Genomic DNA, 18049 nt, shown 5'->3' on the forward strand with positions numbered 1-18049 from the left:
GCATCAGTCTTTGTAGAACTGGGGACTTGAAGGTTTATAGATAGAAAATGTTAAATGTTTAGAGGTTACCAGCTATAAAACTCTGCCTTTCTTTGTCCCTCGTATGTTGCCTCCGGTCTGCTGTTTATCATTTCTATGATTTCCAGATGTTTATACACAGTGTCATGACTTTCAGTGTCTTGCCATCCACCCTTATTTTTTTTCTGCATGTTCTCCATTACCATGCATTCCATTCAGTCACCCTGCTTGACATTCTAGCTTCATGTTCTCCTTGCATGTATATCTTTTTTTCATTTTCCCCAGAAAACGTGCACGCCAAGCCCTACCCCATTCTCAGTATTTCCAATATTAAAAATGCAAAATCATGAGTCAAATGCAAAAATATTACATTTTTTAAAAAAGTAATACGTTTTGGGTGTTTCTTAGTTGGACTACATCTCCCGTGGAGAACCACAGCTATGGTCTTCCCAAGATGCGCCACAGCAGATTACCAAGAAGTGAGATTGTGGCACATCTTGAGAGAAAAGTGCTGGCCAGTGAGCTTGGCCCATATAGGAGAATGGGTACATGAAGCCACAATTACCTTGAACCACAATTCCCATGTGGCACCACAATTGCATTTACCAATAAAAGTTTTTGGTTTTCAGATTAAAATTTCCAGGTTTTGAGTTTTTGTCAACATGACAAATTTTTCCATGGAAAATTTCTATGAAAACTTTTTTTTAACATTTCCATAAATCTTTTTCTTATAGGGCAAACTATTCTCTGACTAGCTCTAGATGGGAGAAAGAGATGGGGGATCAGACACAGAAAAGTGTTGGTGGTGAACCTGCTTAATAAACAGTTGGAGGAGAAGATTCAAAAGCACAAAGTCCTAAAAATCCAAGGATGAGAGAGATTAATGAAGGAACAAATCAACTGCCTCAGGTGTTGGCTACATTGGGGAGATGCATCATGTTACAAAACATGTCAGCTACTATGAAGTTAAGCATGATTTTTTTCCTTTTTGTGGAAAAGAATGACTATGTTTTAAAAGGTCTTATCTGAATATAGTTAACTATAAATGGAGTTAACTATGATAAGCTGACATTTTTAAACAGAGCTTGTCATGGTAAGTGTAAAACTATGTTTAACATCATATTGGTTAAAAATGTTAGTGAACATGATTATTATAAGCATTCTCTGAAATGCCATTTACTATAATATCTAGGAATTCTACACACAGTGAAACTTTTTATACTCAACTACAATAAGGATCTTAAATTTTCAGTAAATTGTAAGTGCAAGTCGAAATTCATCTTCTAGTAAAATTTATCCTGTGAAAAGGATACATTCCCTCAAAGGTGATGAAAGATAAGTAGTAGCTACTCTTTTAGAAGGCTGAATTAATATCAGTACAACCTCAAACTACAAAAGAATAAGAATTTAAACTCTGTAAATTCATAAAAACAGAATTTCAAAGGTTTTTTTGTAGGAATTTACATAATTATGAATTACTTTCTCCTACTTCTGTCTTGTGTTCTCTTCACCAGTACCGGATTATTTAAGCTTTGTTAGTTAGTATCAAAGGAAAGTACCTTAAAAAAAAAATCACATGTGGATAAAATGTCATTTGAATCTTGAATGTATTTAACTCTATTTTGCTAAGGTTAACAGGACAAAATACCCATTTCTAAACGAATGAGATGAATGTATTGTTGCATTCATGACATATAGGCAATTTTGGAAGTCTGCTGTGATTCTTAAAATGAAAATGCATTTTTGGAATGCGTGATTGTTCCCCTCTGCATTCTCACAATAACACTAAAAAAAAATGTTTAATTTTAGGTTTTGCTGTTTGTTTTCTATCACAGTGTTTTAAACCAAAGTTTTTATTATATTGTTCCCAGAATTAGGGTTTATCTTATCCAGCTTACTATTAAGCCTCCAATATTTTATTTCTAATGATGAATTGTGGAGAAACCTCGACAAGGAACAGGATTATAATGCTCGCCTCAGGCAATCTTTTTCATGGCTTTAAAGAGAGAAATAAATTCTCATTGACTATTTATGTCCAGATGTTTGGTGTAGGAGAGATACATAGGCTTTGTGTGTGACAGGGCGCTCGCCCTGCACTGGCCCTTTAAGGGCAGACCCCGGCCTGAACCAGGGCCGGGGAGTTTAGCCCAGCTGAGGCTGTACTAGTCCATTAGGGCCCAGCTGGGCACTATAATAGAGGATGGGCTGCTGCTGTGAAGGGGAGCAGTGAGAACCTGGCTGCTGAGGGTGGAGGAGGCTCCCTGGGGCTAGGGCAGGGCTGGGGAGGACAGGCAGGGCTAGGGGAGCTCTGGCCAGCAAATCCTCAGACTGCAGGGCTTGAAAGAAGGCCCGATGAAGGAACATCAACCCCTGGAAGGGGGGCTCAGACAGACATGGGCACTGCCGGAGGGCAGTGTGGCGAAGAGGACACCGCAGCCGGGAGTAAAGAGGGGAGACATCACCCCAGAGAAGGCACCCTATCTGCCGAGGGCGCCAATTCCTGAGGACAGACGGCAGGGGGGTTACGGTGGTGAGTGCACCCCCTCACAGTGTCCATGTGGACAGCAGTGAGGGCATGATGCAAAAATTCAGTGAAGCCACCATGGTAGCAATTGAAGAAATAAAAAGTTATCCCATCGTAAGCATCTGACCGTTTTGCAGTTTTAATTTAAAATAGATGTTAGTAAATGGTGTTTTCTCTCTAACCACTACTAGATCAAACCAGCTTGAAATGGACAAGACCCACGTGTTTCCTCAACAGCCTTCTTTGGATCCAGATGTTTCCTCTCTAACACTGCCATCACTGACTCTGTCTTGATTGTTGTGTTTCCATGGAACAGGCAGGGTGGGAATATTTGTCAGTGATTGTGGCCGAGAAGGTCAGTTTCACATTGCTCCATTCAGTGTTGAAGTAAATGGAAAATTTGTCTGAGTAAGGGTTCCTCTCTTGGCAAAAAGATATAGCAAGAATAAAAACAGGCCATGAAGAGTAATACATTAAAAATATTTTAAATAGTGCAATAATTTGCTATATCAGTGATTAAGCTTTGAACTAGATTAATATAATTAGGTCAGTCAATATATCATCTTACTCCTTCAAGTGTTTCTAGGCTAAAGGCTCAAGATTTCCTTATTCACAGCTCTCTGACAAAATGCCTTTTAACAGCAGCCTCTGCTTTCCCCAACTTCCTGGTTTATGTCAAAGGCACTGAGAGCCTAGGGTCCTTTGCTTTTTCCTTTTAGTTGTAAATCGAAGAGAATTTTTTTTAAAATCCCTGGTTGTAGGAGTACCTTGGTGAGAGAGGTGTTTATTTATGTATTTATTTTTGCTATTTATATATACTGTGTGTTTTATAGGAAAAATTATATAAAACATTGGTAATGTTACAAACTGTGCGGCTGACAGTGTCATGTTAAAATGATTTCTGGTCATTGCTGGGGGAGACTGAAGTGATAAAAAGTATAACTGGAAATAGGGGCTATGGCTCTTCTGTGCTATAGCATGGAGTATATAGATCCCATATTGCCTGAGCTGCAAATAATTTAATAGGGAAACTGATTTCTTAGCTGGAGGTGATGAGTGGCCTCATAACAGCTGCAGAGATTAAAAAGGCTGCAGGACAGAAGAGCAGAGTGTCTCCAGAGGCTTAGGAGCTACTAAGAGAAGGATCTGTTAGCAACAGACTGGACAGAAATCATCCAGCAGGATAGACGAACAGAAAGAGAGGATCTCAAAGTATAATTCATAGACTCATGGACTTTAAGGGCAGAAGGGACCATAAAGATCTTCTCATCTGACCTCCTGCATACTGCAGGCCACAGAACCTCACCCATCCATTCCTGTAATAGACTCATAGATTCTGAGGAACAGCCTGTAAGAGAGGTAGGAAGCAAGTCATAGAAACAGAATGAGGTTGGTGCCCACCATTTCATATAAAATCTCTGGCCTGGAACCCAGAGGAGTGAATGGGCCTGGAACCCAGAGGAGTGAATGGGCCTGTGTTCCCAACCAAACTGGTTTATTAAGCTTAGAATAAGCAAGTAATACTCCAAGAGGCTGGAGAATATATTCCTTTTATCTAGGATGGCTTTCCTCCTGAAATATTGAACTAATTCCCTGAGAGGGGAAAGGACTATTAATGATCTAAGCAGAAGGCTGAGATCATAATAAAGAACCAAGAGTGGGGCAATGGGTCCATCAAAAAGGAGGGAAACTGAGGCAAATGTTTGATTTTTGCCACAAGAGAGTACTGACGATGGAAAGGCACCACTGACACCAAGATTTAGGCACTTTCCAATGGATTTGTGGTGGTAATATCTTGAAAAAGGCTGACAATGAGCGAAAGCCTTTGGTGTTGTCAATCCACATTAACTCTAACTGATTTCAGTGGTGCTACACTAATTTAGACTAGCCAAGGATCTAACCTACAAATTACAGTCTCTACAGGCTGTTAAATCTGAAATTCAAATATGACAACTTAAAAATCAGCTCTCTTAACTACAGGTTAAACTTTTAGAATCCGGGACTCTCTGGTCCAGCAATATCCGTGGTCCAGTAGGACTAGATATTGCTGGACCAAAGAGCCCCAGTTGGTCAGGTTCGGGGGCTGGGCTGGACTGGGCTGGTGGTGGGGAGTGGAGTCCCAGCAACATATTCATACATTACCTGGAAAAAGGGATCAACAGTGAGGTGGCAAAATTTGCATATGATACAAAGCAACTCAAGATCGTTATGGCCAAAGCAGACTATGAAGAGCTACAAAGAGATCTCACAACTTGATGACATGACAACATAAGGGCAGATGAAAGTCATTGTTGATAAATGCAAAGCAATGCACATTGGAAAACATAAGCCCTAATATACGTATAAAAGGATGGGGTCTAAATTAACTGTTACCCCTCAAAAGAGAGATCTTGGAGTCAAAACACCCACTCAATGTGCAGCGGCAGTCAAAAAAGCATAGAGAACGTTGGGAATCATTAGGAAAGGGATAGATTATGGCAAACAATATAGCCTCTATATAAATCCATGATACTCACATTGGATACAGATGTAGTCGCCCCTCTCAAAAAAGATGTAGTGGAATTGGAAAAGGTTCTGAAAAAGGAAAAAAAAAATGAGTATAGAAGACTTTCCGTATAAATCCTCAAAAGCTAGGCTTTGCTAAAGATAAGGTTCTTACATTCTCTTATCTCACTTATAATGTGCATTTTAGGTTTGATTGGCTCACCATATGATTGAATTACTTTACAATAACACCAAGAAGTACCATTTAAAATTGGGGCTACATTCTGCTAAACATTGTACAAATAAATAATGATAGATAATATCTGCTGCCTCAAAAGAGTTTACAACAATCTAAACAGACAAGACAGAGGAAAGGAAACAGAAGTGAGCACTTACTCACCATTCAGGAAGAGCCACTGACTTCTACTATGTAGTTTAGAGGATCAACTTTAGAAAGGTTGAGGCTCTCTTGCCTGCATGAAAAATATTTTAACATGCATTTACTTCATCAGCATCTGCAAATCAGGCCATTTACATTCTAGGGTAGTTAGCTGCACTGGTTGTTATGTGCATCCAATTTCAGCTTTTGCATGAAAAAACATAGTTGCACTGCACATGTGTAATTTTAAAATTGTAGTTTTTGCTTAAAAGTCATAAGTGCACCAGAACCTGGGAAAACACACAAAAGCCAGTTCATTGTCTAAAATGTATTAAACACCAAAAATGGAAAAAGTCAAAGGCAACTTTACCTCAACCTATAGTGCATCTCATCTTTACTTCAACCAAGAATGCAGAGTCATCGGAGTACATTTGTGGATTAGTTCTTGGAACTCTTCATATACAAAATGTTACCATGGCATTTGACAGCACCGCAAAATGACTTCATCTTCACAGAGCTCCAAAGATGACAACTGAATTTGTTCTGGCTCACGGTTATGAAAATACAAATGAACAGCATCCTTGGAAGTGATGACTCTCACTGGTAAATAGGGTTACTAGATGGCTTAAAAAGAAAATACCGGACACACTTAATCTCAGATGGGGGGGGGACACACCAGATGGGAGGGGAGCGAGGCTGTCCGGGAGGAGGTTGAGGGGAGCGGGGCTGGCCGGCGGAGATCGTAGCGGGGGGGGAGGGAGGGGAGGAGAACCGGCCGACAGGAAGCAGGCTGGCCAGGAGGGGGTCGGGGGGAGCAGGGCGGGGAGGAGAACCGGCCGACAGGAAGCAGGCTGGCCAGGAGGGGGTCGGGGGGGAGCAGGGCTAGCCGGGGGAGATTGGAGGTAGGAAGGGGGAGAAAAGTGGCCAGTGGGAAGCAGGGCTGGCCGGGAGTGGGTTGGGGGGAGCAGGACTGGCCGGGGGAGAATCGGTCGGCGGGAAGTGGGGCTGGCCCGGGCCTATGCAGATCCTGGGGTGCTGCCCATCCCGCTCATGGTTCCGGCGAAGCGTGAGTGAGTCCAGCCCCAGCCCCCTCGCGTGTCTACCAGACAGGCAGTACGCAACTACATACTGAAACTCAGAATAAAAAAAACATACTTAATTAGAAAATACCAGACATTTATATGTCCGGTATTTTCTCAATTTATTTCCCAGACGGAAAGCTCAAACTGGACTGACCAGTTCAAAACTGGACACCTAGCAACCCTACTGGTAAAAAATATTTACCTTTAAAATTATTAAAGCCAGTTTATACAAACTAGCAGCTTGCCAAAAGAAGTGCAACCATCATGTACAAAACAAATTCAAACATTCTAACAAGATGTTATCTCAACTCACAAGCAGCAAACAAACATGCATTTTCAAAAATTCAAGCAGCAACAACTCTCACTAAAGTCAAAGCCTGAAGCCTTATCCACACTGTATGAGAGTGGTTACTGTGATGAAGTTGACTGGTACACCACATAGTGTAGACATATTGTACACATACAGAATATTTGGAAACATTACAAAAGAGATAGCTAGAGAAGATAAAACATACCATAATGCTACTATATAAATCCATTGTAGAGCCAAACTTTCAGTGTTGCATTCAGCTTTTGCTACCCTATCTCTAAAAAGATACATTAGAATTGGAGAAAGCACCGAAAAGGGCAACAAAAATGACTAAGGGCATGAAACAGTTTCCGTATAAGGAGAGCTTCAAAAGACAGAGACTGTTCAGTTCAGAAGAGATGACTAAGAGGGGATATGACAGAGGTCTATAAAATCATGAATGGTGTGGAGAAAGTGATTTGGGAATTATTATTCATAGGATGAACAATATACAAACCAGGGGTCTCACAATGAAATTAATAAGCAATGGGTTTAAAGCAAACATGAGTGTTTCTTCACATAACACACAGGCAAATTGTGGAACTTATAGCAAGGGCATGTTGTGAAGGCCAAACATATAACTATGGATAAATTCCTGAAGGATAAGCCAAGATGGCCAGGGGAACCACCCTAGAACTGGATATTCTTAAGCAGCTGATGGCTAGAAGCTGGGACTGATTGATGGGATGGATCACTGATAACAGTGCCTTGTTCTATTCATTCCCTCTGAAGCGCTTCACACTGGCAGCTGTCAGAAGTCAGGATACTGAGCTAGATGAACCATTGCTCTGACCTCATGTGGCCATTCTTATGTTATACTCTTGCCCAGTGGACACCAACCAGTAGATTGGGATCTACCAGTAGATCTTGGAGCCTCTGACAGGTGATCCGGACTGGTTTGGCCAGGAAGCTATAAAGTGCTAGCACTACAGTTGCCCCTCCACCCACTGTCATGCTGCTCCTGCCCTCTGCCTTGGCGCTGCCCCCTGGGAGCCTCCTGCTTGCTGTGCAGGGTATGGGAGGGATAAGAGGTTGGGGTGCTGATGTCAGGGTGTCCCTCCTCCCTCCCCCCTCTTGTACCCCATCTCCACAGAGAGAGAAGAGGATGGAGGGAGTTTGGCAATGCAAATTTCTGTCACTCTCACACAGTGTGTGTGCATGCGCGCGCGCGCCATTCACACAAACACACACTGTCTTTCACTCATCTCCCAACCCAACACATATGTGGAGGGTTGTTGTTCCTTCTTTTACAGTTTACAAAGTGTGTTATTTTTGGTTTTTGACTGGTCTGTGCATTTCAGAATTTTCATTTCTCTCTTACACTTAAATTTAATTCTTTGAGTAGTGAATTCTAAAATGCTTAACCTGTCACGGCTGGAGTAATTATCCCTGTAGTAATTGCTGCTCGTAGAAGTGGCTGGCATGCACCGCAGCCACTGAGAAAGGCAGAGGAGGGGGTCTCCACATGCTGTCCTTGCCTGCAGACACCGCTCCTGCAGCTCCTATTGATCAACAATTGGGAACCCTAGTCAGTAGAAGCTGTGGAGTTAGTGCCTTTAGTTGAGGGGGAGCACATGGCACCATGGAGCCATTGCTGTACATGCCAGCTGCTTTCAAGAGTGGCGCAGGGCCAAGGCAGGAGTAAGGCTACCTTAACTCCACTGCTCCACCACCTGGAAGCCATCTCACTTAAATGATGCCCAGCCAAAGCCTGCTTCCTGAAACCCTGTCCCAGTCCTGGACCTCATGCCCCCATCCAGGGCGAAGCCTGGAGCCCCTCCCACACTCACTCTGGGTACGTCTAGACTACATGCCTCTGGCGACAGAGGCATGTAGATTAGGCTACCCGACACAGTAAAATGAAGCGGCTGTTTGTCGGCTCAGCGCGGCAGCCATGTAAATTTAAATGAAGCGGCGATTATTTAAATCGCCGCTTCATTTTACTGTGTCGGGTAGCCTAATCTACATGCCTCTGTCGCCAGAGGCATGTAGTCTAGACGTACCCTCTGTCTACACTGTAGCCTTCTTCCAGAAAAGCTTATGCAAATGAAGCACGGAGTGGAATATCGCTGTGCTTCATTTGCATAATTAGCAGAAATTTTTGCACAAAAGGCTTTTTCACAAAAAGGAGCTGTGTAGACTGCTCCTTTTTGCACAAAACCCCACTCTTGCACAGGAGCCATTCTTCCTCATTTTTTCAGGAAGAACGGCTCTTGCACAAGATGGGTTTTTTGTGCAAAAAGGAGCCCTCTACACAGCTCCTTTTTGCTCAAAAGCCTCTTGTGCAAAAATTTCTGCTAATTATGCAAATGAAGCATGGCAATATTCCACTATGTGCTTCATTTGCATAAGCTTTTCCAGAAAAAGGCTACAGTGTAGACGTAGCCTCTGAAACCTTTGGCCTAAGACCAGAGCCTGCACCCCAACTTCCTACCCCAGCCTGGTGAAAGTGAATGAGGTTGGAGGGAGCAGGGTGAGGCCTTCAAGAAGGGGTGGAGCAGGGGAGGAGCCTTAGAGAAGGGGTGAAAAGGAAGTGGGGCAAGGGTATTTGGATTTGAGGTAGTTCTTACATTTCACTTAAATTGAAAAAATGATCTTGTGGTTAAAAAGGTTGGAGACCACTTCTCTTGTCTGTATAAACTGTGGCTTGCATTGTTTACATCGATGCCTTTTATCCTGGTTTAAAAACTGTTTGCAATTTTGGGGGGGAGGGGAGGGAAGCAGGAATCTCACTGTGTTCTATGGTGTTGCCAGCTGCCACTTCCAAGTACTTTTCACAAGAAATGGAAGTTTGAAATTCATGTATTCTTCAGGGTAGGTGAAAGGCTAGCTCTGTGTAGCCAAAGCAAGTTCATTGTTTTCTCAAAATGTAATAAAATAAACCAAAAAAGCCTCTGTCAGTTTCATTACTCTTATCTGGAATTTGGCTGCAGGAAACTGAATAATCATTTCAATTTCTTTTTTGTGTTGCTCCTTGAAAAATCTATGAGCTGCAGCAGACCTCAGTTTCCTTCCATCTGTCTTGTCTATTTAGGGGCTTCGGTGTTAGAGGAAGCAGCGGCAGAGGCTGAGGCTGGGAGAGGAGCAGAGCACAGGAAAGCTACTCTCCACACAGCAGCCACACGGCAAAGGGAGAGATAAGTAATAAAGTCACTGTCTCTTTGCAGAAGCCAGAAGGATACAAGCTTCATGTCCTTAGAGGGTGAGAACATAGAGTGAGCTCTACTTTATAAAACTATTTACTGCCTTTTACAGAGTCTGGGTAAAATCTTGACCCCACTGGGAGGCAGTATAGCCTAATGGATAGACCTGAGTTCTAGTCCTAGTTCTGCCATTGCCTCTAATGGGTGATCCTGGGCAAGTCACGTCAGCTCTCCATGCTTTGGTTACTTCATCTGCTAAATATGGATGATGGTACTGGCTTCCTTTATAAAGCACAGAGATCTACTGATGAAAAAAAAACATTTATAAGAACTAGGTATTGTTTTGTAATCAGTGGGAAGAGGGAGTTCTTTTGAAAGAAGAGGAAAGAGGAAAAAGCACAGGTGCCCTGGTGGCCACTCCATCCATAATAATCACAGCTTAAACGCAAGATAGCATCCACACTGAATGGACGCTATCTTTCAAAAAAGCACATATTTTTGATGCGCTTTTGCTGTGTAGATAACTTCTTCTGAAAGAAGCCTGCAGTCTAGACATAGTCTTACTGATTAGCAAACACCAAATAGATACTGATGTGGTATAGTAACTATGTTTTCTAGCCCACACGCTCTACAACAAAGACTACACAACAAGGCATTACCATGGGGAAGTAAATAGCAGTTTTATAGCATGGGTATACAGGAAGTCAAATTAGACAATCACAGTTCTCCATTCTGGCTTTTGAACCTCTGAACCTTAAAACAAGTAAATGATCAGTATTTCTAAAACTTGATCCAAAGTAACTTTTATTGTCAGAATGCACTATTGAGTACAATGAACAACTCTAGTCAAGCTACTGGCCTGAGGTTTGCATAGTTACTAAAGGTGCAGTAGGAGAGTGCAGTACTCAAGAAATGCCAGAATTCAAGTGCCAGAAATGCCATCAGATGCTACTTTGGTGCCTCAAAAAAGTGCTGGAACAATATTCTAGAATGTTCCAGTGGGGCTGAAGCACTGTATGCCTCGAACATCCCACCAGATTGATTTTGTGGTATACTCGACTGTGTTTTATTAGGTGATGAACACACGACCAACTAGAATATTTATGGGGTAGCAAAGTAATAGTTTTCTATTTGATTGTTCCTCAGTTATGAAAATATTAGCAATATGCTGCATGTCAGATAATCAACAATGGCCAGGTAACATCCCTTTTAACAAAGAGTCTTATGCAGCACAGCATGACAAACTCAGGACAAGTAGTGTCTGCAGTGTCAAAACACAATTGATGTCTCTGTGCAAACTACTGTGCTTAGATATATTTATTACAAGTTTTACTTTTATCTCTTTCTGATCTCTAGAAAAACTAATTTCTTTTAGAGCCAGGAGACCCTTGAAAGGTTCAAAGTTATTAGACAGTATAAAACTTTTCAAAATGATCTAATAGTTTGTGGGGAAGCGAGGGAAGAAAGGACATCTATCAAGGGGCGTCCTTGTGCCCGAGGGCCGACAAGGGGTCTCCCAAAGTACAGCTCCTATTGTTAGAGCTAGTACAGCCTCACAGGCCTAGGCCCAAATTCCAGTTCACCCCTACGGGGTAAACACAGCCACTCTGGCCTTATCTCAAAGCACAGTTCACCCCTAGTAGGGTTCATATAGCCACTCTAACCTAGTCCCAAAGCATAGTTCACCCCTACTTGGGGAAATAGGGCTGGCCTAGTCAGCAGGTTAGCCTCCTAAGGGCCTGTGAACCGTGTTACTGCGGGACTGGGGGGATTGCAGGGGGACCCGGGCCCTCCCTCTTCACCAGGTCCCATCCCAGGGCCCTGTTAGCAGTAGAAGATTCCACAGCCAGCTCCTTGAGGCTTCCCGCCACAACGCACTGAGCTCCTGGAGGTCAATCCTCCGCCCTGGACTCCTTCCTACCGTTCTCAGTGTGCAGTGGGGTCCTCGGGGTGTTGTTCGATGAGCTGATGCCTCCTGGATGGCCTCATTGCCTGGGGCTGTCACTGAGAATGTGGCTTCAGGGGTTGCTGCTCCTGGGGCAACTGGGGCTACGGCTGCCAGGGTTGCTGCTCCTGAGGCGGCTGGGGCTGCTGCTGCTGCAGGGACTGTTCAAGAGCTCTATCCTGACCTCCTTTCCCTCCAGATGTTCCCCCTAACTGAGCTGAGCAACTCTCTCTTATACTAGTGTAGCCAGAGCATGCCCAGTAAGCTAACAGGGGTGTGGCCTCCCTTACCCTTTAGACTGGGTTAACACCCTCCTGAACATTGCAGGGTGGATACACTCCATCACAACATTTCAAATGAAAAAGTTTGTTTTTTTTCCCTTAGGACATATTGTACCAATTATAAAAAGGGAAATGTTTTTTACAGGCCAGATTCTGCTGTGTGTTAATAATTTTCAAGCTCTTTATTGTGGTTGGGTGCTGGTGGGTCATCAGGGAGTCCATTACAGCTTTCCGTTAACCTGTTCATGCCAGGGTTGGCTCCGGTGGGAGTTGAAGTAACCATTTGTGTAACCATTACTAACAAGATTATAAAAAAAAAAAAAAAAAAACAGCCATCAAAGTATTTCCAGGACAATATAATTTTCAAACAATGAAAATTGCATGTGTTATATTTTACATACATTTCACCATTCAAACATCTGAGAGGCAAAATAGGTTGTTTCCTCTAAAAAAGAAAAAGAAAAGAGCCAAGCTGTGTAACAGCACCCCAGAGGGTGCTGCACAGATAAGCCCAAATGCTTCTACAAAGCAGATAAGCTCTCAGACAAAACTCATTAGTCATGGTAATCAGGTAGCGTAAGTCCTCCTACGCCGGGCCTTTGAAATTAATACGTATTCAACAGTTCTGTTTCTAAAAGGATGCTGTTGTATTTATTTAAACATCATTCTGGCAGAAAATTTCCTATATGAAAATAGGATAATCAGCAGTGAAATGATATCCATGTAGTGAACACCTCAATTGGACAGGCACATCCCTCTGATGAATCATCTTCACCAACCCAGCTATAAAAGTGGACAGACACCATTCGGGAAAACACAAAAACTCACCTCCTATAGTAGGGGTGGGAAACCTAACGCCTGGGGGCCAGATGTGACCCCTGGGTTGCCTGGATCTGACTCTCGAGGCTTAGGGCCCCCCACTGCATTGGGGAGCATTTGTTGGCACTCCAGCTCCACCCAACCATCCCATCACCTCCCTGTAGCCCCTGACCCACAATTGATTTTTGTGTGGATCGGCAGCCCCCAACTCAAAAAAGGTTCCCCACACCTGTCCTATAGGAACTTTACTAATGTGCCAGATGCGGATTCTTTGAGACAATCAATCTTGTAGTTTTCCTCAGGGATGGTACTAAGCATAACACCTTGCCCTGCATTTATATATTTTCTAAATAAAACACTTGCTAAAACTCTCCACTGGATTACTGACACAACTGATCGAATACTACATCTGCTCCAGCAACAGACTACTAACCGAAATCCCTCCTATACTACAAATATGAAGTTACACTCATGAATGGCACCAGCCATTTTAAGTCTGGGAAACGCTTACTTTTCCTCTCACCAATTTTCAGTCAAACACTAATCCCGGTTTTTAAAAAAAGCTGGTATTTATATGTGAACTGAATACAAAGTTTTAATAAACTAGAGGCTGAGCAGTAAAGGAGACATCAGCATTTTCACCTCCATCAGAAAAACATTTTTATAGATACTTGCATTTAAGACAGTTTAGCTGCATTTACTGGCTATAAAGGTATTTTCTCATGCCTTTTTTAAATTTTCCAGTAACAATAATTATACTGTAAAACAGGAATCAATTGGGAGTCAAAGAGAGTCCCATGACCTCCGTGGGATTTGGATAAAACTCATTCAATAGTATTTCTGTGGGCTTCTCACTTAGGAGGGAAGAGAATAACTGGCTAATTCTGAAAGGCAGATGATAAAAATATTTCACTCATCCATTAGTTTTCATCTGGAGATCTCAGCATGTTTCATAAAAGAAGATACATATTAAGATCTCCATTTTGCAGGTGGGGAAATAAAGGTGAAAGCAATTTGCACAAGATTGTATGCAATGGGCTAGTAACAGAGCTGAGGACAGAACCAAGGTCTCCTAGCTCACAATCCCATGTACTAGCCACTGGAGTGGAACCTTTCCTTCCCTCCGTAGCTCCTTTGCTTCCCTCCATACCACGCAGAAGGGAGCAAGAAGGTGCTAACAAGAGAAAGCAAATTAAGACTTAGGCTGCAAGTTTCTCTTCAATCTACTGCTCCTAAAATTTTGTTTACCTGCAATCAGTGATGTGCCACATTTATCAGACATTTCAGACTAGTGCAATATAGTATTTAATGACATCCTATCAGGTATTCGAATTTTATAAAGATTAGCAGCTGTTAGCACATTCTCAATAAAGCATGCAACACTTTGGAACCTGATGTTGCCCTTTAAGGAATATTGTGTTATATACCTCATGAATTGGAAAATACAGATGAACCTATAAATTATATAGGGAGAATTTGGCTCTTGCATTTCATTGAGAAGGGACAAACTATTATGCTTTAAAGAAGGATTCACTGCTGTTGTGCTCGTTATTAGCCAGGCTGTAACTTGTGGAACAAGTTAGGTATTGTGTACTCATTCCCGCTTCCACTCACTTTACAGTGAAAAAATGTCAAGGTAGCAAAGAAGGAAAGTAAAAAAAATAAAGTTTGGCTGCCTGCTTATGCCTGCAGTGAATAAAGAATACAAAATGACCTGTGATTAAAGGAAATCTGCATGAGGTGCACAGTGTACACATGGGGCCATGGAAATCCCAAGACTGTCCATCAATTTTTGGGCATAGTATTTCACATGACAGATTTAGTAGCCAGCAGCTAATCACAAGCTGTAAATCGCTGCACATTATAACTGAAAAATGAGATTTCAAAGGAACTAAAGAATTTTCTAAACTAACATCTCACTCTATTCAGTTAATACTATAATGAGTGGTTTATATACAACATTGCCACCTTCTGGATATAATCAGAAATGCTTAATGAGGGCCAGAGATGCTTTACTATTCACATTCTTGCAGTGTCTCAAAACAGCTAAATAAGATTTCCCAATCATTTACGTGATAGGGTCCTGTGCTCTTTACAGCATGAATTCTAGTTTCTTTGGCACCAGAAAATGCTAAACAACCAAAAAGTCTGTAGCATTAGTGACAACTAGAAAGTGCTGGGTTTTTGCGTGTGTTGTTACACCTGAACAATACAAATGATTTTTAACACATGTAAATGAGATAATCTGAGGAGACTAACCATTAAAAATTACCTGTAAAAAGATGTTACTTGGATGAAAGGATGCAGCCTCTGTTTCTGTAAAATTAATTACTGAAAACTTCACAAACATGAAAATATCCCAGATTGCAGTCTCTTCTATGGTACAATTACCCAATACTCCTTTAAATTATGGCTTCAAAACTGATTTTAAAATCTTCTCCAAATGTTTGGGAGAATTAAATTAGGAGTAGTAGAATTCCTTAGTGGTGTCAGTGGTTCCTTTCTGCCCTTGAATACCTTTTCAAATGTAGGAGGAAGCGATAGAACTAGAAGATTCAGAATGGCAGTCAAAGAGAGTTGGGAGAATATACAGTGACAGCAGCAGGACTCCCACTGAAAGAAGAGTAGTACAATCAGTGATATGAAGAAAAGTTTAAAGAACAAAATAAGAGAGGTGACTCTTTAGGAGGAGATAGGAGAGAATAAAATACAGACAAAACAGAATGACTAAAGTAATGGAAACTAAAAAGATAAAAGTTCAAAATAGAGCAAATCAGACACCATAAAAACAGAGGTCATGACTTTAATGTCATGTTGTGCTGCTTGCTAAATTAGTTTGAAGGAAAGTAGGATCAATGCAGGTGAATCCATCTGTAGTAGAGAGAAAAATCTCTGAAGAATCTTAGCAATCACAGGAACGGTTTCATTTGGAGACAGCATAACTAATACAAGAGAGCTAGAAGTTGCAAAGTGTTCACCGAGTTCACAGGTTATTCACAAGCCTCACACATTGTTTTTGCCTTTATCTGAAAGTTTTCATCATCAATTAATTGTGCCAGCATAGCAGAAATGAGAGCTGGCTATTCCCTAAAATGTATTTAGATGTCATTGAATTAAGAATCTTTGGGGTTCCTAGTAATACATGAATGGTTTATATAATATGTATTGTATACAACTTTGTGAGGATGGAGATGTGATGATGAGACACCGAGGAAAAGGGTTCAAAGGACTCTGGTGAAAGACGTGAATGGCCTTTTGGAACAAAAAGTGTTTTCTCTAGGAGAATATATGAAGGGAGGTGAATCCAACTTTGTGAAGCTATGCCTACAGTGGGGATCATTGTCTGCTGATCACCTATTACATGAGGCCCAAGCTATATAAAGTCAAGATTGGACTATTTGTGGTTGATCTGGTTCTGAACCTCAGAGTGATATCAACTTGCAACTACAAGGAAAATCCAGCTGTAGGTTTTAAGGACTGACACATATTAAAACTAGAAAGTACAACTGAGCTAATCTTTTAGTATACATGTAGGTTCTTTTGTTGTTTTTAAATATTTTCTTTCTAATGCTTTTACTTGGTAGGCAAGCACATTTAGTCTCAAATATGTGTGCGTTAACTTGTAACTGTGGGCCATCATGTTGTTCACATGAGAGACCACCTTACACCCTATGATATAGTCCCATAATTACCATAAGCAGAAGAGCCAATGATAGATCTCCCTTGATGTAACATGAACTGGAGCAGCTAGTAAGGTATTTCCTGTAAGAGCTCACACTCTGAAAGGGGCTCTCACGCTGGTACAATATAGCTTAATTTTGTCAGGTTTTAGAGCACAGTGCAGGGAACTTGTGTTTTGCTTGGCCTTTATGAAGAGTTAGGAAAGACTGATGTAGTGACTCTTGTGTGGGGGCATTATTATTTGTATGAAGAACTGGTGCTTAGTAGGAGTAAACTGATTGAAAATACATAAAATGAAACATTTCAGTGTATTGGTACAGTGCTTTCCCAACTTCATCAAGAAATCTATTGCATGTAAGTCTTCCAATGGTCCTCTTCTGCTATGCTGCTTACAAGAAACTCTCTCAGTTATACTAAAAAGTGGCAGGAGTAATTAGAAACAATCGATATTAGGAAAACACAGAGTTTACTTTACCTTATAATAAAGATGTGAGGTGAAATTCACGGCTTACCTGCTTGCATTACAGTGCTTCCTTTTTCTAGCAGCACTCAAGATGTTCCACTCTGTGTGGGATTAAACTATTTGAATTCCATAGAGTAGAGTTATGCTCCTATTTCAGACATTCAGACTGTCAGGAGTTTAATACACAGTTTGAGAAGACATTGTTAGTGGTTTGACTTTTGACCAGAACACAAGTCTGAATGAGCTGGCATTCTTTTTAAAAAATACCATATATCCAGAATTATGGAGACAGGCTCCTGGAAAATTTGAAGTACTAACTGAGGGTATGTCTAGACTACATGGCTCCGTCAACAGAGCCATGTGGATGAGTTTACTAGACATAGGAAAATGAAGCGGTGATTTAAATAATCGCCGCTTCATTTACATAAAAATGGTCGTTGCGCTGTGCCAATCTGGACGCTCTGCGATCAACAATGGAAGCCTTTGTTGACCGCTCCAGTAAACCTCACTCCACGAGGCATAACGGAGCAGTCGACAAAGGCTTCCATTGTCGACCGTGGAGCATTCAGACGACTGCGCTGTGCCGCCAAATAGCTGATCGGCACAGTGCGACGGCCATATTGATGTAATGAAGCGGGGATTATTTAAATCACCGCTTCATTTTCCTACGTCTAGTAAACTCATCTACATGGCTCCATCGACGGAGCCATGTAGTCTAGACATAGCCTGACATTGAGGATTTGGAGACCACACAGGCATAGTACACTTCTCAAATAACCTGGGTCAAACAGTCAGGCAATGTCAATTCTATCAAGTAATATCACAGAAGCTAGAAGTCACAGCCACCTGTTCATTGAGGAACTGATGTTATAAGCAGGATA

The 18049-nt window shown here is 41.7% G+C and overlaps 1 protein-coding gene across 2 annotated transcripts in view; it reads right to left on the reverse strand.

Annotated features, from left to right (window-relative positions):
* CTXN3 (cortexin 3) overlaps positions 1 to 17551 on the reverse strand; it is a 50298-nt gene extending 32747 nt beyond the window's left edge. The window contains exons 1-3 of one of the 2 annotated variants that reach the window (XM_075931916.2): positions 11901 to 17551; positions 5427 to 5499; positions 5059 to 5116 (exon numbers count right to left, since the gene is read on the reverse strand). The gene's annotated coding sequence lies outside the window, so the exon portion shown is untranslated. The remainder of the gene's footprint in view (positions 1 to 5058; positions 5117 to 5426; positions 5500 to 11900) is intronic. The other variant, XM_075931915.2, reaches the window with a different exon arrangement.
* Positions 17552 to 18049: the final 498 nt, after the last annotated feature.

This window comes from Pelodiscus sinensis, chromosome 6, assembly GCF_052426305.1.
Source record: "Pelodiscus sinensis isolate ZL-2025 chromosome 6, ASM5242630v1, whole genome shotgun sequence".
Taxonomy (NCBI): domain Eukaryota; kingdom Metazoa; phylum Chordata; order Testudines; family Trionychidae; genus Pelodiscus; species Pelodiscus sinensis.